Source organism: Trachypithecus francoisi, unplaced genomic scaffold (assembly GCF_009764315.1).
Source record: "Trachypithecus francoisi isolate TF-2019V2 unplaced genomic scaffold, Tfra_2.0 Lachesis_group14, whole genome shotgun sequence".
NCBI classification, from domain to species: domain Eukaryota; kingdom Metazoa; phylum Chordata; class Mammalia; order Primates; family Cercopithecidae; genus Trachypithecus; species Trachypithecus francoisi.
In genome coordinates this window covers 16,493,552-16,516,012 of record NW_022681459.1, presented here as the reverse complement: position 1 = coordinate 16,516,012, position 22,461 = coordinate 16,493,552, and the positions used below count along the sequence as shown (strand labels likewise).

At 41.4% G+C, this 22,461-nt stretch overlaps 1 long non-coding RNA gene across 1 annotated transcript in view; it reads right to left on the bottom strand.

Annotated features, from left to right (window-relative positions):
- Positions 1–1,408: 1,408 nt before the first annotated feature.
- Positions 1,409–22,461, bottom strand: part of LOC117095654 — a 40,566-nt gene continuing 19,513 nt past the window's right edge. The window contains exon 2 of the long non-coding RNA XR_004442124.1: positions 1,409–1,673. This is a non-coding gene — a long non-coding RNA (uncharacterized LOC117095654). The remainder of the gene's footprint in view (positions 1,674–22,461) is intronic.

Below are 22,461 nucleotides of genomic sequence, written 5' to 3'. Positions count from 1 at the left end.
CTGCCCAGCTCCCTTGCTGTGAAAGGGCACTAAAATACTCAGGTCTGACTCTACTTTTTCTCAGGCTATCTGGGTTGATCATTTTTATTCTTTCCATCCAACTTACCCATGTCACACTCTGGACATTTGAACGGACTTCTGATCATGAATGTTGGAGAGAGGCTGTAGAACCTAAAATGGGCTGCCAATTTTTTCATTCACGAGTATTTATTGAGCACTTCTTTTGTGCCTGGAATTGTGTTTGGGGCTAGAGACATAAACCTGAGGACTAAGGCAGCTCACTCTCAGGTGCAGGAGGCATCCTGGTTATAAATTATTGTGATAACAATGTGTTGGGTGCTTTTGGAGTTCTGAACTGTAGGCACCACCTTCTCAGAGCTTCCAGAAAACAGCAGAGGCAGCTACAAAGTTTGGACAGAGGGGTCACAGGTCTATGCAAACTTCTCTAGTCCGCTGTAGTGACTCCCGTTCTGTGCTCTTAATTGTTTTCTTTGAAGAGCGCCCAGGCTCCCACCATCTGGAAGAGGGATAGTGGATGCCACGGCGTCAGCTGCCCAGTCTGCCTTGCTTGCGGCCTGCTCTCTGCTGCCCCCTGCAGGGCCTCCGGTAAATGGGCTCATGTATTCCCAGAGACGTTTTCTTGAACCTAACAACATCCTTCATCATTTAAAAAGCAATTCCTGAATTCCCAGCTGCCACAGGAGAGAAGCAGAAACAGTAACCCTGAGCCGGAATCTCTCTCCAGGGGCCCTGTGGCTCCCCACATCAGCCATGGGTGTGTGCTGACTTTTTTGCCTCAGGTATGGACAGGAGGTCGTTGACAAGGAACCAAGCCAATTCCACTCCTCCCCACGGGAAAACATTTTTCTGAACCCCGCTAGCACCCTCTCTTTGGGCCCACGGATCCTTTGCTTATCTCTTCTAAAAGTGAAAGCATTAAAAAAGAGAGAGAAAGACAGAGAGAGAGAACGCCGGTGTTTCCTCTTTTTCCAGCTTAACGAGTCAATTGTTTATGTGTCTCTTTCCTGCTTGAAAAAAAGAATAAAGAATACACCTAAGGGTGCAGATAGGGTGGGGTTGGAGGAGACCAGCCTTCAGGGAGAGTACTGAGCACCTCCGGGGGAATGTGTCCCCAGTTCAGACAGGTTTTCCCTCAGTCATCGCCCATCCATGGCAGCCCTTAAGGAAAGGCCCCCATAGACCAAGCTGGTTAGCCACTGGGGCTCTTTCTTCATTTTTTCCTGATTGGTACCAGCCCAAGGAACACAGACCCCAGTGTTTCCTTTGCAATGTGCTCCCTATGCCCCAGTCAATTCATTAGCGTATTAGTTTGCAGGAATTTTTGCTCAGTAGTACATTAGAAAGGACCATGGAATACTGTTATTTCTACAATTATTTTCTACTTTTCTTTTTTTTTTTTACTATTTTTTTCTCTTCCTCCAATCAATTCCTCAAATTCCCCCACCATCCACCTTCTCCCAGGGCTCCTGACGATTATGTTTAGCCCAACTCTCACCACCGGCTTCAAAGGCTGTTTCCTCCTGATTTTCCAAATGAGGCAAAATGAAGCTTCAAGGTCACAAGCAGAGCAGCCCAGTGCAGGCTCCTGCGCACATGGTGCAGATGTGCTTTTTATCTTTCTTGTACCTTTACAAGCAGATCTTCCCAGGCTTCTGCAGTGTAGGAGAACAGATATGGTTTTATTAAAATTAGTATCTCAATTTCAGTAGCTCTAAGTTCCCACCTGCTTGATGGCAGTGCTAAAGGAAGCCTCTCAGAGCCTCCTCTGCAATTCCAGGCATTCCAGGGCGGCCTTGCAGGACAGCAGGGAGCAAATCTGCTCCTGGATTTCAACCTCACCTGCTGCCCACCGCCTGTACCGAAGAAGGCACCTTGATGAGATATTGCTCTGTGGCTTTCGGACCCTCTGAGAGAATAGGGGTCGTGGATCGCTCCACTACAACTCTGGGTGCCACTTGGTAGCCACCCCAAGGTCACAAGTCGCCTCAATAATACTAGGGTCATGGTCTCGGTCACCTTTTCCACTTAAGCCCTGAAGTTGCTCTGCTCATGCCTGGATTCACAAGTCCTTCGGCTTCTGACTTAACCTACTCCCTTACTAGGGTTGAGAATTGGCTCTGACATACTCTAGAAAGAGGGCAGGACACAAGTGCCCCCGCCCCTTGCATACCCTTACTTATTCTCTTCTTTCTCTTTTCTCCAGTTGCCTTTGTCCCTACAATGGGATGAATCGTGTCTTCTCTAAAGACATACCCAAAGCAATGTAAGTGTTCATCAACAGACAAATGGATAAAGAAAATGCAGTGCATATACCCAATAGGGTACTATTCAGCCATAAAAAAAATGAGATCCTATCACTTGTAACAACACAGATGGAACTGGAGGTCATTATGTTAAATGAAATAAGCCAGGCGTAGAAAGGCAAACGTCGAATGTTCTCACTTATTTGTGGCAGCTAAAAATTTTTTTTAAATTGAGCTCATACAGATAGAGAGTAGAATGATGGTTACCAGAGACTGACAAGGGTAGCTAGTGTAAGGTGTGGGGATGGTTAATGGGTATAAAAATATAATTAGATAGAACAAATAAGATCTAGTATTTGATAGTACCACAGGGTGACTACAGTCAACAATGTACATTTGAAAATAACTAAGTATAATTGGATTGTCTGTAACAAGAAAGGACAAATGATTGAGACAATGGATACCTTATTTACCTGGATGTGATTGTTACACATTGCATACCTGTATCAAAATATCTCATATACCCCATAAATATATATACATATTAAGTATACACAAAAATTAAAAATTAATAAGTCCCAGCTACTCGGGAGGCTGAGGCAGGAGAATGGCGTGAACCCGGGAGGCGGAGCTTGCAGTGAGCTGAGACCGCACCACTGCACTCCAGCCTGGGCGACAGAGCGAGACTCCGTCTCAAAAAAAAATTTTTTTTAAGGATATGTCCAATTTCTGTTTCTAAACTCCAATACACATGAGTGTCATCGTATGAAAGCAGGTCTTTTGTAGGTCTTCAGAGATATAGTTAAGGATCTTAGAATGAGATTATCCTGGATTTCAGTTACACCCTAAATCCAATGACTGATGTCCTTACAAGAGAAAGGATAAGGAGATTTTAGACACAGGAAGGAAGAAGGCCATATGAAGATGAAGACAGACATTGGAGTAATGCTACCACAAGCAAGAAACACCAGGAGCCATCAGAAGCTGAAGGGGGCAAGGAAAGATTCTCCCCTAGAGCCCTCAGAGGGAGTGTGGCCCTGCAGACACCTTGTTTTAGGACTTCTGGCCTCCAGAACCATAAGGGAATGCACTTCTGTTGTTTTAAGCCATCAGGCCTGTGGTAGTATGTGGCAGTCCTATTCTCCCAGACGATGTGAAAGCAATATCTCATCATGATGCCTTCTTCAGTACAGGCAGTGGAGAGCAGGTGAGGTTAAAATCATAGTCCAGGAGCAGATTTCCTCCTTGCTGTCCTGCAGGGCCACCCTGGAATGCCTGGAATAGCAGAGGAAGCTTTGAGGGGCTCCCTTTAGTGCCGCCATCAACCAGGTGGGAACTTAGAGCTATTGAAATGTCGACGCTAATTTTAATAAAACCTCATTAAAATATAGCTGTCATCCTACTCGTGAAGCCCCAATATGTCCTTCTATCTATTTCTGCCAAAAAAATTACAACTCAGGCAAATAGAAACTGGAGTAAAAGGTGCTTCCTCACCCCTCTGGGCACAAACAACTGAGTCCTAGCTGAGCACAGTCCTGGGTTCGTCTGGTTTCTTTTCCTTGAAGACCATTTTGTTGACACTCCTTAAACTGAAACACTACATTTCTTAGGGTTCTTCCTGTTAAACTTGTAGATACTAGTTAGACAACATGTGAATAGACTTAAAATTAATGTACTTTACCACTCACTTTGCAACTCAATGCACTCTCCCCTGCCCACCAACAAGCAAAGCAAGTCATCCATAAGTTGAGAATTGCAGAACCCACAGTTCCTATAGTTTATGTCTAACTACCCAAGATAAGGATTATTAGGTCTTTCCAGACTTCCTCACTCAGCATTCTAGTTGACAGCAGGCCTCTGTTCTCAGGTCACTCTCTGGAACAAAAACATTTGAATTCCTTCCAACCAAAACAAACAAACAAACAAACAAAAATAATAATGTTCTGTCTCTCCACCATGTTTCTCCCTTATCTATAACTCTCTCCCCCTTGCCATACATAAGAGGCAATCTTCTTAAAAGATTGCCTCTTTGGGGGACTATGGTTAAAAGCATCCATTTTGACCTTAGACAGACCTGTGTAAAGTCCCAGTTACATAATTTAGTATGTTATTCTCTCCAGATCTTGCTTCTTTCTTAACTAAAAGGGGAAGAGCCCCAGAGTTATGCTACAAGAACACAGTGAGATGAGGCGGTTATAGAACTAAGTAAACAGAAAGGACTGTAGAGGATAAAAGGGTAATGAGTCTCTGTACAGCCCAGGAAAAGGATAAAGAGAGAAGGGTTTGGAGTTACAGGAAACACATGAAGGACTCCTAGACCTCTAGATGGGCCAGCAAGGGACTGTTGCTCAGGTATCAGGAGTCAACAGATGGTGACTGAGCAGCCACTGATACAGGCCCTACCCGTGGCTTCTACATCCCTCTTCCATCACAGCACAAGCACCCAGGACACTAATTGGCAGTGCCAGAGACACAGCAGGTACTCAGAGACGGTTTACTTCCTGCATCCAGAAAGCAGAACACATGGTGTCCAAGGCAGGGGGGATGTGTCCATGACCAGATGTTCAGAGTGTACTTGGGAGAGAACCTAAGGGGGCACATTCAGAGTAGGCTACAATAACAGGAAGACTGCTCCTTAAAGCAGTTCACACCCTGACGTCTCCTGGGTGGTGATGAGTAGGTTTGTATACGTGGGCTCCCTAGGAATTCTCAGGGTGCATATACAGTCCACAGTCATCATATTGATATAATTAGGTGCCCTATGTGAGATTACTCTTTTCTCCTTTAGCAAAAGCAATTTTAGCATCTTTTTATGTGGATGGGGACAAAACGTCACCCTGAGTCAGATCTCAAGAAGGCCCCTTAAGTTTCATAGGTGAATGACAGGCAACCCCAGAGCACATCATTTGCCCCCCAGTCTGCCAAGAGAGACCTCTACCTATACTTGATGAATGTAAAGTATATTCTTTTGTGTTAATTGCACTTTCAAATATAATACAGTGTTATTAAAAAGATGTGTAGTTTACATGTATTCTTGATATTTCTAGGCAGGCATGGAAAAGAGGAGATGGAATTCATGATACACTATGAAATAGATCACCAAGGGAAAATTTTTACAAATTGAATGGATTGTGGCTGCTGAAGATAGTAATTCTTGCCTATTTGCTTCACGGGCTTGTTAAGAGGATGAAAATCAAAATGAGATCGTAGAAATGAAAACACAATCAAGATTTCAGAAATTGAAAATAGCACTATCATTATTATTTTTAATTAAAGTCATTTATATGGGAACTACATACTTGAGCTGCAGACTCGGTGACCTGGCCCTCAGGTGCACAGAAAAGTTCTAATTAAAATTTTAATAACTGTCTTATTACAGGTAGAAGGTTTCTCAACAGTGAAATAACAAACGGTCATGGTAGTTGGATTCTATTATTCCCAGACTTCCCCATTCTAGGCTCTGTTCCCCCAAAACACTTTGAACACAAACACATTCACCTGCACACTTTACAGGTGTCCCGGGGCATTATTCTGTCTTACGAGAGCAGCCCTCAAGATAATGCCTTGGTGAGTTTAGAATCTTTTTTTTGTGTTTTTTTGGTTTTGTTTTGTTTTGTTTTTTGAGACAGAGCTTCTCTCTTGTTGCCCAGGCTGGAGTGCAATGGCGCAATCACGGCTCATGGCAACCCCCACCTCCTGGGTTCAAGCGATTCTCCTGCCTCAGCCTCCCAAGTAACTGAGATTACAGGCACCCACCACCAGGCCTGGCTAATTTTTTTGTATTTTAGTAGAGACAGGGTTTCACCATGTTGGTCAGGCTAGTCTCGAACTCCTGACCTCAGGTGATCCACCCGCCTCAGCCTCCCAAAGGAGTTTAGAATCTCTACAACAAGAAAAGAGAAAACTTTTTGTCTTCTTCTTAAAAATTTCTTGGAATAAATTTTTGAAAGTATTCTTTTATCTGTTTCTCAAACTAGCAGAGATCCCATTTTATCTCTTCTTTCAATCTTTTTTTTAAAAATCAATTCCCCCTCCCCCGCAAAAAAAAAAAAAAAACAAATAAATCATGATTGATGAAAAAAGGCACCATGATGCGGTTCTTGTGCATGGACCAGCCTGTCAGCAATGACCACAGCTCACCTGAGAGTAAGATTACAAAATTACCACCAGAAAATGACTTTTATAATCAGCTTCCAAAGCTAATGCCCAATATGTGGTACTTTCTGCTAAAGCGCCTGGAAATCTTCCCACGTGCTGTACATCTGCATTTGCAGACCCTCTACCAGGAGCTAAATTTATCTGCCCTTTAGTGTTTTATGGGATTTAAAAGAGCTAAGCAGAGAGTTTTAAATCTAGCGGGGATATTTGATGAAATAAAAACTGGTGAAAACAAGGACAACAGCAGAGAGGAGAATGAACAAGAGGGATTTACAGACCCTCCATCTTCCTCAACGTCCATCCCTTCCAGACTTCTCCCCCCAATTTTTGTGCACCTACTCTGAACTCGACATGTGTCAGATACTGAGGGCATATGGAAATATGATAAACCAGATTTCCACACTTTAGGGAACTTCTATTTGAAGAAGTACGACTAGCACAGGAACAATTACTTCTCAAAATATATCAGTTAAATGAAGAATTTGGTGAATTTTAAGTGTCTTAAAATATCACCAAAAGGAAGTTCAATGTGAACTCCCAGAGTAATCTGGAAAAGCTTCAAGATGAAGTGAGGGACATCAGATGAGCCTTGAAAATTGGGAAGCAGGCCAGGCACAGTGGCTCAGGCCTGTAATCCCAGCACTTTGGGAGGCTGAGTCAGGCAGATCACCTGAGGTCAGGAGTTCGAGACCAGCCTGACCATCATGGAGAAACCTCATCTCTACTAAAAATACAAAATTTAGCTTGGTGTTGTGGTAGTAGCCTGTAATCCCAGCTACTTGGGAGGCTAAGGCACGGAGAATTGCTTGAACCCAGGAGGCAGAGGTTGCAGTAAGCCAAGATCGTGCCACTGCACTCCAGCCTGGGCAGTAGCTCGAGGCTCTGTCTAAATAAATAAATAAAGTACCGTTATAACTGTACATTTATTTCAAATACTAAGGTGATAACTATTTTATTTCCATTTTAAATTTCAGGTACCAAGCTAATGCTTTTTAATAAAAAAAGTTTTGTGACTTAACCAAGATCACAGCTAGTTATTGGTAATGGGACCCAGGGCTCCTGACAACTAGACAAATTCATTCCACCAGACCTTACTGACTTGCAGTAATTTTTTTGCCCTAAAATAGAAATTCTTATTTGGCATCCATTCAACTGAAGAAATATATAGATATACAGGTGGTCTTATATTTAAATGCAGGATGCTCCATTGTCTTTTCCAAAAGTCAAGCCACATTTCTAATTTCCTTTATTTGTTTACTTATTTATTTATTAATAATTAATTATTTATTAATAAATAATAAATAATTAATATTAATAATATAAATTATAATTGTTGTTTATTTATTAGTTTATTAATAATTGATAAATAATTGCTTGTTTATTTATTCTTTCATTTATTTATTCTTTCATTCATTTCATAGATGTATTGAGCTACTGCTACATGATCTGCTATTGACCTGGTTCTAATTTCTGGGGATAGAAATAGTCCTCTCTTGACAGAACTGGCTTAACAAATAATTACAATTCCTACCAAGTAGGAAAATATAGGGTGCTATACAGAGTAAACAAAGGGAGTTCAGAAAAGTCCTATCAGGAAAGTCACCTTTAAGATGTAAAGGATGCCCAGTAGTTAAGTGATAAATAGGGACACCTATGTTTCTGCAAGACAACACAGCATGTTCAGGAAACTGAAGGAAGACTTGATGGCTACACCAAGTGAACAAAAAGCAGAGCATTTGATGGAGGTGGACTGTTTGGTGGGGCAGGACTACTGAGTGTCCCACACTGCCAATTTGCTATGGAGGTCAGGAGATGTATGATCAGAATTGAGTTTTCAAAAAAACAGTACTCTACTTCCGCATGGTCTCCTTTACAGAAAGGAGTGGGTTAAAATGGTCACCAGGAGTCTAATTATTAGGCCATTGCAAGTCATCTGGGAGAGAAGCAGTGGTAGCATGGAGTAAGATTGTGGCAGTGGGAACAAAAACAAGTGGATGTATGGCAGAGCCATCTAGAAGTCAAAGCCAACAACAGTGGTGTTTGGCTGCAAGAAGAAAGAGAGGGAATGGTCAAGGGTGACACCCAGATGATTGACAAGTGGGAGGATGGTAATTACCATTCCCTGAAACAAAAGTAACTGGAAAAAGAGCAGTTTTTGAAGGAGAAAGGAGAAGAGAAGAAAATGAATCAAGTTTGGGATGGGTTAAATTTGAGTTGCCTGGAAACATTCTAAATGGAAATGTGAAATAGACAGTTGGATATTCTAGCCTGGTACTCCAGAGAGAGGTCTGAGTTAAGGATAAAGTTGTAGAAACCATAAGCATGGGAGCGCATGAGACCTTGGAGGAAAGCATGTAGGGTGAGAGGACAAGAGCGCTTAGAAAAGACTCCTCAGGGAATCAAATAGCCATGGGTTATGTAGAGATGAGTGACAGCAAAGGACACTGAGAAGCCATCACAATAGGAGACAAATTAAGGCTAGGATGATACCATGGATGCATAGGCACATTAATGAAAAGCTTTCTTAAGTCATCATGAAAACATCTGTATTGGTCCATTTTCACACTGCTATAAAGAACTTCCCTGAGACTGGGTAATTTATAAAGGAAAGAGGTTTAATTGACTCACAATTCCACATGGCTAGGGAGGCCTCAGGAAACTTACAATCATGACAGAAGGCGAAGCAGGCACTTCTTCACAGAGCAAAAAATCTTACCCAGCAGTATAATAACCATGGCATTGTGATCTCTTAATTTTTTAACTACTAGCAAAATGTACAAGATGCATTGCAAGACACTGAAAGAAAATTTAACACTTTGTCTAAAAAAACAATAGGGGGATTGCAAGTAACCCTCCATGACTCTGAAGCTGATCATTGAGCTTGATCATTATTGACATCCTTTGTTTCTTCTCTTGCTAACTTTTGGCAATTTTATTCAACAAGGTAAACTGTCTCACTATGTGATTCCAGTGAGATCCTTTTCCTCCTTGGAACCAGTTTAAAAAAAAAATCAGCAAAAGAGAAGAGTAAAGCTGTTATAATTAAGTTTTTTTAAAAAAATTATATCTGATTTTTATGTTTTCATATGAACCCTGGGAGAGAAATCTGTCTTCTTGCCAATGGGATAATACAATATTGGTGTGACCATTGGCAGTGCTGTCTGTTGCCTCATTTGCCATCAGGGTTGATTTGGTAATCAGGTTGACTGATCCTTATTTCCCTTCTCTGTGTATTTCAATAGAACTAGTGGGCTTAAATGGACAATCTTTCCAGAAAAAGGAGGTCGGTTCTTCTGAAACAAGTAAATGAGAAAGTAAACCTCCAGACGATTCCTACATTTTGCACTTGCTGACAGAGGAAGTTCTACCCTAAGATGAGTTATCATGGGAATCTTCTCCTCTTTCTTTTCTGTCTCAATCATGGGTTTGAATTCCAATATCAAAATCCTAGTATTTCTGTATAATATTTTTATGGTGTAGTCAAGAGTGCCCCACTCCATACAGACATAGAACTTTGTGGGGCAGTATTGGGTTCTTAATGTTACTTCAAATGTTCTGTTACCCTGGGTCACTTCAATTTAGCAAGTATCATTTAATGAGCTTCCACTGGATACAAAGCACAGGGAAGAATTCTGTAAATGATATGAAGATGTATAAAGATTGAAGGGTAGAGAAAAGCGCCGGAAAGATGTATAAACACTTTGAGCTCTTGAATCAAACCCTGTCTCTTTGGACTTTCAAAAACTTCTGAACAATGGCAAGAATCATTACTAAGTTATGAAAACTCTGGGCCATGACCCCAAATCCACAGAAGGCTGGAATTTACCCCCAAGAAAAATGCAATGGGAGCAGAGTGGGGAGGAGACACTGATGCTTGAAACCCAGAAACACTGAGAGCTAAAAGTCATGCTCACAGTCATCGTGTGTTCACTGTGTACCAGCAATCATGCGAAGTGCTTTATATAAACAATTGCATTTTAATCTTACAAATAGCCCTGTGAGTATGTATTATTATTTTTACCCTACTTTGTAGATGAGGAAATTTAAAAGTTTAGATGTTAAGTAAATTATCCAAAGTAACAAACATCAGTAAGTGGTAGAGCCTGGAACTGAACCCAGAGCCTAGATTCTAAGCTACTACATGCAATGAGGACTGTCTTCCTGGTCTATGTCTTTCTCTCCAGCAACCTCACTCCCAGCCCTACCCCACACCCCTAGCCAGTTACAGTAGATGCAGTGCCTATGGCCCAAAGAACATTAGGAATCCACAAAAATATTTTAATTTTATTTCTTTTAAGTCAGAAGAAAAATACTAATGTAATAACAATAAATATATGATAATAATTCCAGCCTGAATTGTGTTCATCTTTATATCAATGTAATCATAAAATATAATTTCAGCTTATTTATTTTTATGAAAAAAGGGCGAAAGTGCCCACTCAAGGCCCAGAATAGTCAGAATTTGGCAGATACTATCTTCTTGACAGAGGAATAGAAACTTCACGCTCTCCCTTTCTAAGCCCCTTCACTGGAGCTAATTTTTCCTCTTCAATATAATAAAATAACAATAACCAGCACCTCTATAGCTTCTACAATGTGCCAGGAATGTATATACGAGCTTTATATACATTCTTCACAAACCCCTGTGAAGAAGCTGCTACTAATGTTAGCAGCAGAAAGCATCTGAGTTGCATGGTACCAAAGTAGGTTAGCAGTGGATCCATAAGGGCCTGCAGCAGTTTCTTGCCTCCTCAGAAGAAAGAATTCGAATGAGGGGCAGAAGGCAGAAGGAGAGAAAGAGGCAAGTTTAGAGCAGGGGAGAAAGTTTATTAAAAAGTTTGGAGCAGGAACAAAAGAAAGTAAAGTACACTTGGAAGAGGGCCAAGCGGGCAACTTGAGAGATCAAATGCCCTGTTTAACTTTTGACATGGGGTTTTATAAGTTGAAATACTTGTGGGGTCTTGCATCTCTTCTCCCCTGATTCATCCCCTGGGGTGGGCTGTCTGCATGCGCGGTAACCTGCCAGCCCTTGGGAGGGGCCACAAGTGCAGTGTTTACTAGAGTTGTACATATGCTTACTTGAGGAGTTCTTCCCTTACCAGCTGAATGTTCTAGAAGGAACATTCTAGGGATATTTTGCCTCTTCATGTGCATGCTTGAGCCCACTTAGCCAACTCCTAAGATCTTACTGGGATGCTGCTGATCACCAGTTTCCGGCATTTCTATCTATTGGGAGACGGCCTGTCTTGGTGCCAGCTGTGACCAATTATTATTTTACAGAGACAGTTAACAACCACCTGACCATACCTGATAGTCGCCTGACATTCCTGATGGGCACAGAGGAGCCCTCTCCTGCCCCGCTTATGCCTGACTAGCTAGCCAGCCACTGTAATACTATTCGCTCCATTTTATTATCAGTATTAGTATTAGTATTAGTATTATTGGCTCCATTTTAGCAAGAGTATTTAATATTTCTTTGAATCACATCCCACCCACATTAAAATACCAAGAGTCATTTCAAGGTGTGTCCCTGGCCCCAGCATCCTCCCAGAATAGCTTCACTCATGCAGATATGCACTCATTCACGTATTCATTCCCTTAACATGCCTGTCTTAAGAAGGTTGCTCTATAAGCCTCCGTAAATATGAGAAGGGAAACATAAAGTGTCTCTGTCTACAACTTGCTAACATTCTCACCCTAAGATTATGATTTAAAATACATCTCCTGTAGATTCAGCCATGTTATCTGTGCAGTTTCTGGGACTAGGTTTTGGTTTGCTAGACTTTGGTTGGTAGTCATTAGGTGTTTGTGTATTTGTCTGGAGAAGCGTGAGATTATGGCACAGAAATTAACTTCACTTTTGCCAGTGCATAGAGTACAAACGGTCCTCTTCCAGAAGTATCTACGCTATTTAATAGAGAGTTAATAGGAAGGCACCCCAGAGGATTCATTTAACCACAACTCACTTTGTTAAACTTTTTAAATGGAACCGGTATCAGCAATAATGCCAACGTAAAGCATTATTTCAGCCTTTGGCACGACATGAAAACCACCTCATCTTTTTGCACAAAATTGTTCCCTCTGTCACTAACAGCATTCAGGATTAGATCAGTTTGACTGTCAACTATTTTTACTTTTCAAGCACGGATCAACGGCACACTCTGCCTGATATCATTAAGATAACTTGAGGATAACTAGCCATACATTGACAAAGGGAGAGATTCATTATTGTGATTAAATAAAGCAACCAAGCTGATTATTATAATTCCAACCACTTCTCCCCAACCTCACAGCTCCCTGTTACTAAAACATTCTCTCCCAGAAATAAGTACATTGCCATACATCGTATTTCTTTTTTTGACTTTTTAAATTTTGCCTCTGAAACCTCAACACTCTTCTTTGGGTAAATTAAGCAGTTCAATGAGTAGGTCCCTCATTATTACTTTTAATAATCAAGAGTTTCAATCTGATTTCTATAATCATTTTTATTTTGTCTCTAGTTAAATACTACTTGACTGAATGAGAGTGGTCTCTTTTTCCATAACAATGCATATTTTAAATGTTTCAATATTATTTGCAGGAAACTTTTACCTTCCCAGCTGACTAATTATCATACTTAACAAAGCCTTTTTTGTGTGAGAGTGAACAGCCCAGCAATTGCCATCATTTGCATGCACACTAAAACTAGCGCTGGGAATGTGACCTTCATTTAGGCATTGAATAATGTTCTCTAAGCTTTATCCATCCTGCCTGCTAATCACCGCAGCTACAACACAGTCCCGTGTTGGGCAACTGAATTGTTTTTTGCAAACAAAAAGTAAATTGTCTATTAGTGCATGTACGCATTTTCTTGTCTCAGAGAACTAACATAAGGAAAGGTCATTGAAGGAGACAGACGGGGTTCCAGTTAAATGTTATTGGTGGGTAGGGGGATAGAGTGCAGTGATAAAGAAAACTATTAACCTTGTTTTTTCCTCTTTTTGTGCCTTTGTTTGGGAAATAAGGTCTATAATAACAGAGTTAAAACTCCCCACCAAAAGCAAAGTAAGGACCTGCTAAATCAATTTTTATATGTGAAAAAAAAAGGTAGATCTACATTGCTGATATGGAAAAAAATAAAGATATTGAGTTATAATGCATAAATCTGCAGCTATTACCATAAGTCCAGATGGAGTATTTTAGACTTTCTAAGGAGCTCCTAAAAGGCACAGGAAAGAGATTTGAAATTTCTTATAATTGAAATAAATCCTTTTGCATGATTACAAGGCAGATCTTAGGCTACTCACAAGAAATCAACCTTAGAGAGGAGGGGTTGGTAAGGCTCAGGAGATTCCAGGCCATTGAACTCAAAAAGCATGTGTCCTGCAGCAGCTGCCATTAAATAAATAACCTAGATCTATAACGGTTCTATCCTTGGTGACTATTTGCATGGTAAATGGATAAAAGCACAGTTTTAGAATCTCTTATTTATGTATATTAGAAAGGAAAGAATAATTCACAGTTCTTTCCTGCCCAGAGGTTTGCACACTCCACTCCAAGAAGGAAAATGATATGTCGTCAGCAAATATACAAGGAACCACTTAAAATTCTGGTTTCATTAATCATCATATGCATTTGCTTTTCTATCCAAGTTCTTTGCAAACTTCGGTGCATACACACACATTAAAAAGATATATGAATATATTTGTGTAGTTATTTATATAGAATATATATGTTTATCCTGTGTGTGGCTGGTAGGCTCAACTGATTAAAGTCCTGTTCTAATGAGGCTAGGTCAGAATTTCTCTGGCTCTGCTTTCTGGCCAGGAATAGCAATGTAATTTCTGATTAGCCAAGTTCTAAAGGCACACAGCGAGTCCCAAGGTGGAGCAGGCAAGAAACTGCTGGACAGAATAAGCCTTCTGTATGATGGAAAGAAAAAAGACCATGTGACAAGACCTGCTGGAGGGAAGCTGGAAAGTCTGTTTGGATAGGTAACATTTTCATTTGCCAGGATGTCTATTCAGGGCATAAAGTATAACTTAAATAACTAACCTACAGTTTTGGTCACTAAAGAAAAACCAGAAGAAAACTTCATAGACACTATCTTGAGTCATCTCCCTCTGGAATTTTAGAAGGTAGTTTGGTTGGATTTTCAGATTAGAAAGTCCACGGCTCAGAAGAATCAGAGGTCCAGGTGGAGAAGAAGAAAGGTGCAGGCTGGACTGTCACTGGGCTTTACCAGATGAGGTGAGATCATAGGGTGATCATTTGTGCTTCTTCATGGTACAGTCAAGTTTACTAGGGAGGAGTACAAGAGGGATCTGGGGAAGAAGTCATAGTCGGGAACAAGGACTGGCCCTTGCATAAAATTTCCCTAGAACTCTAGAATAGCTACAGGACAAGGTGGGAGTCCAGCAGAAGAAAGGCAAAGAGAAAGTCAGCTATGTTTGGTATGATGCCACTAACAACATCTCTGTAAATGTGTCAGTGGAAATGAGCCACACCCTGGAAGTCTCTGGAGGTCACAGGTGATATGGTTTGGCTGTGTCCCCACCCAAATCTCACCTGGAATTGTAGCCCCCATAATTCCCACGTGTTGTGGGAGGGACCTGGTGGGAGATAATTTAATCTTGGGAGCAGTTTCCCCCATACTCTTCTTGTGGTAGTGAATAAGTCCCACAAGAGCTGATGGTTTGATAAGGGGTTTCCCCTTTTGCTTGGTTCTCATTCTGTCTTGTCTGCTGCCATGTAAGATGTGCCTTTTGCCTTCCACCATGATTGTGAGGCCTCCCCAGCCACGTGGAACTGTGAGTCCATTAAACCTCTTTTTCTTTGTAAGTTACCCAGTCTCAGGTATGTCTATCAGCAGCGTGAAAATGGACTAATACAACAGGGGACTGCATTATCTTCAGTGGGGTCTTCAAAGATAAAAGGCTACGAAAACCTGATAGTTGAGTATGGCAGGTCAAAGTAGATAAGCCAAAGAAGTTTTTCCAAAAGATCCACCAAATCAAGAAGAGCTTGGAGGATTTGTGGGACCTGAAGCCAAGGAAGCAGTCTGCATTCAAAGACGCAGTTGTGACTTTAAGATACCATCACTAATTCCAGCAACACTCCACAAAGTCTACTAACAAAACTGGTCCTTCAGTGCTTGCAGATCCCATGGTAATTTCTGGAGACAAACAATTCTGCCAAGGATCCTGATAGCTAAAAGGAATAGCAATATGTCATTTAGGAACTTGCTACATCCAGAATGACTTCTCATGGTTGAAGGTCAGCTGCTAAGAGACATAGATAATTTAACTGCCCTGTTGTCTTGAACAAGGAACTGGTAACATCAATTACAAAGGCTCCTGTAAAGTCTGAGCGAACACATCAAGGCCAAGAAATTTGCCTTCATGTTTACTCAGCTTGGGTCTACACATTAGGAAAGTCATTAATAGATTGTTACCATCTGCTGAGGAGTCCTCAACGCCTGTCACAACAGCACCTCCATCCGCAAGCCATACTGAGTCAATGCCAAGGTGGTAGGTTAAGTAAAACTTGAAGAGGTGATAATGATTGGTGTAAAACCAGGAACTCACCAGTATCTCATCCCACCAGCCTCAACACAGCCACTTGTGAGCTGTGAAGGAAAGAACGAAAGAGGCGTAAGTAGTGGATGGGATTCCAACATTACAGAACAGGGCAGCAGAAGCAGCAGCATTGGAAGTCTAACTCCACTTCTGATGTTGGAAGACCTAGACATAAAATCTGGGGAGTTGTTCTTCCATAATAAAAGAAAAATCCAAACAATTGAGTAAGGCAACTAAGTAAAGCAATTAAATGTGATGCTTCAGGATAGACATCAAGGCCATTAATAGCAATTAATGTTTATTGTTTGTAATATTATGCATGGGGTATTGTAATTTCCACATAGTAAAATGATCTATTTTTCACTTCATTAATCAGAAAACATGATCATTGTGATCAAAAAAAGGGACCTCATTTTACTTCCCAACCAAGATTGAACTGCAAGTGCTTACAATGAGGTCTCATTTTCTCAAGACTTGATCGCAGGTAAAAGACATACTACCACCCATTAGTCAGTAGGCTATGGATTATTATAATAAATACTTAAAACCACATATTAAAATAAAGAGCCAAAGCACAGTCTGCCATGCAGTGGCCCTGATTTTTTAATCAGAGTCTCTCACTTGCTAATTGGAAGTACTCAGAACTCCAAATGACTTGTCTTATCGTTGGTGAGAATTAAAAAGCTTTTATACACTGGAGATATTTTAGCACTTTTCCCAGCTAGGTCACCCTCATTACACTAGCTTTGAAGCTTCTCTTACATTTTCTTTCTTATATGTCAGTTCAAGAAACGCGCTTTCAGAGACAAGTACACTGACCCTCTCAGCCAATGATCCACCAAGTGACTATTCCACATGTAGGCAGCTGTACACATAGCCACTTGCCAAGGGGAAAGAAAATCAATTTATTCCTGAAGATTACTGAAGCTATTTTATTTTGCTTGTTTTTACAATGTACCAAACTCCTGCCTGAAAAGCAGGCTGACTTATTTTGTGTGTTTATTTATAGGGTATGTTTATAGTACTTATTTATATACTTAGTTATAACGTTGTATTAAACAGATATCAGACCTATTAGAAGGAGTGACAGCAAATATGTTTGCTTGTTTCTTTGTTTTTAAAATTGTGCTGGAATGGTAATGAGGTTGGGAAAATATCATTACATCCAGAATACTGGACCGTGCATCTGCCCAGGATCTTTCTCTGAGTCCCACAAAACAATGACAGCCTACAATAAATAGATGAAGGACCACCTGAGAGAGGAAGAAATGAATGAGGACCCCTGGAAGGGGATAGGAGCACAGAGGGGGCCAGTGAGCAGCAATCTGCTTGAGGAAAATATTTATTTCCTCTGAGGGCGAAAGAGGGAAACTGTGAATAAACCTTAGCAGCCACAAATGGTCAAGGGAGTCTATAAACCAGGTCATCAAAGAGTATGCCTACTGCCTCAAACACAGCACCTTCTCCTGCCTTGGGAGGCCCCTGAAGGCCTCTGGTTGGAAAGTGCAGGGATAAAGACACCAAAGCTGGCTGGGCACCGTGGTTCACGCCTGTAATCCCGGCACTTTGGGAGGCCAAGGCGGGCGGATCACGAGGTCAGGAGATCGAGACCATCCTGGCTAACACTGTGAAACCCCGTCTCTACTAAAAAATACAAAAAACTAGCCGGGCGAGGTGGCGGGCGCCTGTAGTCCCAGCTACTCGGGAGGCTGAGGCAGGAGAATGGCCTGAACCCGGGAGGCGGGGCTTGCAGTGAGCTGAGATCCGGCCACTGCACTCCAGCCTGGGCGACAGAGCGAGACTCCGTCTCAAAAAAAAAAAAAAAAAAAAAAAAAAAAAAAAAAAAGACACCAAAGCTAACTCTTCACTTTCAACAAACTTTCCATTTTAAGTTCTGAAGAGCCTCAAACCTCTCAAACCTCCCAGAACCCACCATCTGCCGGGTCTTTCGAATGAGGTCAAAGGTAGCTCACTCTGTGGGCTGAGATAATTGCTTCTTCAGGCTTAGGTAATTAGGACAGTTGTTTCATTATCAGCCAAGCTCCTTTTATACATACAGCCCACATGAACTGAGTCTGAAGATTCATCTCAGAAACTAGGCCGGGGCAGGTAAACCCAAAATACTGCTCAGCAATATTCCCATTTTTAGAAATGTTGACAATGAAAGACAAAGTCTTGAGTTTTATGTAGCAAACAGTAAAACATAAACTCATACAGTTAAAGGAATATAGTAAATGAAAGAAATACTCAAGGAAAGAATTTGGCAACGTTTCATTCTTTCATTTGAGCATGAATATGTGTAAGTTCCTCCTTGTCAACTAATCTGAAGTTACTACATTCCTAACCACCCTCATGAAATTGCCCATTTATGGACACCCCTTCGCCATCACATTCCACATGGAACAACTGCAGTTATAAAAAGGACAAATAAAAGGGGAAGCAGGCCTGTGGCTCACATCTATAATCCCAGCATTTTGAGAGGCCAAAGCAGGCAGATCGCTTGAGCTCAGGAGTTTGAGACCAGCCTGGGCAACACGGCGAAATCTCGTCTCTACAAAAAAATTTTTAAAAAATTAGCTGGGCATGGTGGTGCACGCCTGTAGTCCCAGCTACTTGGGAGGCTGAGGTGGGGGAATCACTTGAGCCAGGAGGTTGAGACTGCAGTGAGCTATGATCATTCCCCGGCTCTCCAGCCTGGGTGACACGGTGAGACTCTGTTTCAAAAAAAAAAGGTGGTGGGGAAGCAGCTATTGTCACTACAGAATCAAAATAGAGTTACAAATTGTCAACAGAACACTGCCTGAGGGAGTGAGAAATATGTAACCTTCCATCCTTTTCTGTTTGTTCTCTGATTACTCTTGTCTGTAATTGTGGTTGGTCTTATGCATTAGGTTTGGTTACAGAGTTTTTGCTATGATTCCACATCTGTTGTGTCTTAAGAGACCCAGGAAAGAGGAAATTCCAGCATCAAACTTTAATCCAGCATATTAGGTTGATGCAAAAGTAACTGCGGTTTTGCCATTACTTTTGCCATTATTTTAATGGCAAAACCCAATTACTTTTGTACCAACCTAACGATAAGTACTCTCACGAAGTTTCTTCCTTTCCCCTCAAAATTGTCCTTCTCTTTACAGAGCCAAAGGCTAGCTCTTATATTTTTATTGCTAATGATTTTTTGCCCCCCAAATCTACTGGGACTTTCTCATATTCCTCATCACTGTTGAATTACTCACTTGGATATGAATGAGATTTCACTGGGCATGAATTCTCTCTGTCCCCACAGCATTTTATATATTTCTGTGAAAACTCTCTGTTATCCGTGTGCTTTAGCAGGCTTTTTTATTTTCCTACATCTCTCCTCCATGAAGCTATAAGCATCTTGATGACTGAGATTCTGATATAAAAGCAAAGCACAGTGCCTGGACCATAGTAGGAGCTTACTAAGTTTATATTGAATGAATAAAAAAATAAGTTGTAAAATATGGAAGGTGGGAACCTGATTGCTCTGTCTTCCTTCACTTAGATGTCTTTCCTACTTCTAGCAACTGGCCATTGGAGACAGTGATTTGATTATGCAACTATGTTTATTATCTCTGTCATTATCAATATATTCGAATTCATCCATTTCTTCACTCATTAAAGTATAGAAACTTGGCCAGGTGCAGTGCCTTATGCTTGTAATTCCAGCACTTTGGGAGGCCTAGGCGGGTGGATCACGAGGTCAAGAAATCAAGACCACCCTGGCCAACATGGTGAAACCCCGCCTCTACTAAAAATACGAAAATTAGCTGGGTGTGGTGGCGTGTGCCTATAGTCCCAGTTACTCAGGAGGCTGAGGCAGGAAAATCGCTTGAACCCAGGGGCAGAGGTTGCAGTGAGCTGAGATTGCACCACTGCACTCCATCCTGGTGACAGAGCGAGACTGCATCTCACAAAAAAAGTATGGAAATTTAGGGTTATGTGTCTTTAAGGATTGTTGCAACCAATACATACCTTTGCTGGTTAAACTCTCCTCTTTCAAGGTAAAGAAAACAAAATCTGTGTGACTGAATCCTTCTTAATAGTGTAAAAACTTGGAGGTTAGGGAAAACTTTAGGAATGGAAATGTGGCTGGGAAAATGGAAGTTGTTCATTCACACTGGTTGATCTCTAAAGCTAGAATATCTGCATTTCCAGCTTCATCACTTTGGCAAGTTACATAATCTTGGTTTTTCACATTGCTAAAATGGAAACAAAAATAGACATAACCCAACAGGGCTCTTACAGAGTTCAACAAGATAAAGTGTGTTCAGGGCTGGCAACTGCTGAGCTTCCCCCCTACTCCACATCAAGTCTTATTACTGCTATTATGGAGATGTATCAGTACTCCTCATGTCACTCAGAGAAGGCCCAGCCAAAGAGACACAAAGGGGTGTAAACCCAAGTGTATTCTTCATCTCGCCATACAAGCATAAACACCCACTGGCTACTCTCCTTTCACTACCCAGAGAAACTTTGCGTTCGTAATGCAAACTGCATCGTAAACTCCAGGAAACACCAGCTTTCAGCACATAGGTAATTTAAGCATAGCTACAACCTCCATTGCTTAAGTTCCAGCTCTGTCTGTGAGTCTACCATTCCGGCCCACACCATAACAATAGCTACCAGTAACACTAATACTTATTAAGTGCTTTTAATGCATCTTATGAGTTTTCACTCATTTAGTCCTCAAAACAACCCATTAAAAAGATGATTATTATTTCATCTTTTTACTAATCTATTCCTCAAATTAGGAAACGAAAGCAAAGAGAGGTCACATAACTTACCCAAAATCACACTATAAATCAACTATGTGTCGTTAAGAGATGCATTAAAATACAAAACCATACAGTGAAAGATGCATTAAACTATGACAAATTACCAGCTGGTCCAGGTATCTGGTCTTTCAGAAAAGTTACTCAATTTTAACAAAATCTGTATAAACTCTTTGTAAAAAACTCTGGAAAAGATCATAGAGATTCATAAGGTAGAAAAATGTGAGACTTTCTGCAATTAAACTTGAGCAAGCTGAGATAAAATTCTGTAAAGATAAGAAGGAAAAAGAAAGAAGGAAGAGAAAAAGAACAGAAGAAGCAGATCAGGGAATGAAAATAACCATAATTAAACTCCTAATGATGTGTAAAGCATCATTTTAGAAACATTTTATTTGTGTGACTTGCAAATACTCCAAACTCTTTTGTCTTTCTCTCTGTTTCCATTGTGTCCATCTGTGGAGATCCCAACCTTTGTCCTTGCATGTAAGCAGCCAAGTCATGTTCTAACCTCGACCCTGTCTTCAATCCCTGTCCCCTTGCGCGCTGAAGAGACCATCAAACATTGTTACTCCAGCCAGAATGACCCATGACCCTCTCTTCCCTTAACCACCCCTTCCTACCCAATTCCTCCCAAAGTTCAGTCCATTTTAGGACCCACCTGTCTCTTGAATCTGGCTACTAGGCTCCAGATGCTTGTCCTCTCATCCAAGTTCCTCTCTGTCTTGCCAGGATTTGCATGGCCACCTTTTTGCTCCTGTGCCATCCTGGGCGCCACTTCACTTCCACATGCTAATGCTACAGTGACAGGGCTATTTTCAATGTCAAAACTCATTATGACCTCCTGTATCAACAACAGCTCCTTGGCTGTCATGGTTAATATTGAGTGTCAACTTGATTGGATTGAAGGATGCAAAGTATTGTTCTGGGTGCGTCTGTGAGGGTGTTGCCAAAGGAGATTAACGTTGGAGTCAGTGGACTGGGAGAGGCAGACACACCCTCAATCCGGGTGGGCATCATTTAATCAGCTACCAGCATGGCCAGAATAAAAGCAGGCAGAAGAACGTGGAAAGACTAGAATGGCTAAGTCTTCTAGACTCCATCTTTCTCCCATGCTGAATGCTTCCTGCCCTCGAACATCAGACTCTAGGTTCTTCAGCTTTTGGACTCTTGGACTTACATCAGTGATTTGCTGAGGGCTCTTGGGCTTTAGGCCACAGACTGTACTGTTGGCTTTCCTGCTTTTGAGGTTTGGGGACTAGACTTAGCCACTACTGGCTTCTTTGTTTCTTAGCTTGCTGGTGGCCTATGGTGGGACTTCACCTTGTGACCTTGTGAGCTAATTCTCCGTAATAAACGCCCTTTTGTATACACCTCTATCCCACTAGTTCTGTCCCTCTGGAAAACTCAGACTAATACACCAGCCCTGCCATAGACCTCAGGGTCAGCCTGCTCTCCCCGGCCTCATTTCATGCTCTTTCCCTCTAGCTGTCTGTGCTCCAACCTGCATTCCATTCCCACCTCTGTCCTCTGCCTGGGCCCATTCATTTCCACAACACTTCCCTTCCCATCTCACTGCCTTTCCCTGCTTAGTATCAATTCATCTTTCAGATTTCACCTTCAGTCTAAATTTTTAGGGGGACCTGGCCTGACCATCCAGCTGGAGCAGGTCTGGGCCTGTCTGCTGTGATT